Below are 1117 nucleotides of genomic sequence, written 5' to 3'. Positions count from 1 at the left end.
GCAGTGGGGTGGGCTTGACTCATGGTCGGAATCAGTCATGGCCCTGCTCTGGGCCCAAGATGCACTGTGATTCCGGAGCCCTGGCCCGTCCATTTGTCCTGTGTGGGGTGGCACATCAGAGCTGGGTGCAGGCTGAGCAGGAGGCAGAGGCCACGCTTCATCTGACTGTGCCAGGCCTCTGTCCTCCCTCCCCACCCTATGGGGCAGCCCCTCTCTAGGGAGAGGGTCAGAGGGGACAGGCAGTGCTGAACTCCTTCTCTAGGCCCTGGGACGAACTGGTCATGGAGGAAGAGCAGCTGACCATGGGGCAGGAAGCTGGTGAGGATGACCTCGATGCGGTCCGCTAGTAGCATAAGGTTGGTGCCAGGAGCCAGCAAGCGGAGGTGGTCAGAGAGGAGGCGTACCAGCAGTCGAAGGGGACTCTCAGCCAGAAGCAGGTTCTCATGGGCATCCAGGACCAGCACGAAGCCTAAGGAGAGCACAACCAGCCACACCATGGTCTGGGGCTCCCGGAAAGGGTCCCCTGCTGCCAGGCGTAAGGGCCCACGTGGGGCATCATGTAGGGACGTTGGTTCATCTGAGGATGATGGAGGCTGCAGGTTCACCAATGAATGGCCGGATACCTGCTGCTGCAGCTGGAACATAGACTCCGCCTGTCTGGCAACGGCCAATATCTGCTCCTTGTGGAGGAGTCTGTCCCTCTCGCCCCATTTGGCCTTGGGTCATCAGGTGACTTCTCGGCACCAAAGACGCAGGAGTAGCGCATTCGGCAGAAGTCTGTGTCCTCGTCACTCGGGTCCGCAGGGTGTGGATGAGGAAGGCACAGACCATGCATTGCAGGCAAAGGCCTTCCCCCACGAGACGGTGGGCTTCCAGTAACAGGCTGTCCCCTTGGCAGCGGAGTGAGCAATGGCACCTGTGTGGCCCTTCGGCGCCTGCGCACACTGGTTTGGGCATGCGCATGAGCCTGCGTGCATGCAGTGGGTGTGGTGGTCCGGTCTGGGTGGTTACGTGGAACTTATTTCCGACAGCTGATCATAGGCCGTGGGCAACATTCACCTTCCAATCGCAGACCCGGCCCCGAGCCCAGTGGGGTGGGGCGCGCCAGCCCCAGGGA

General features: G+C 61.5%; 1 pseudogene; it reads right to left on the bottom strand.

The window, feature by feature from the left end:
* Nucleotides 1-226: 226 nt before the first annotated feature.
* On the bottom strand, nucleotides 227-831 carry LOC142443689 (AP-5 complex subunit sigma-1 pseudogene; annotated as a pseudogene).
* Between the last annotated feature and the right edge of the window lie 286 nt (nucleotides 832-1117).

This window comes from Tenrec ecaudatus, chromosome 3, assembly GCF_050624435.1.
Source record: "Tenrec ecaudatus isolate mTenEca1 chromosome 3, mTenEca1.hap1, whole genome shotgun sequence".
Classification (NCBI taxonomy): domain Eukaryota; kingdom Metazoa; phylum Chordata; class Mammalia; order Afrosoricida; family Tenrecidae; genus Tenrec; species Tenrec ecaudatus.
This window is presented reverse-complemented; position numbering and strand designations above follow the sequence as displayed.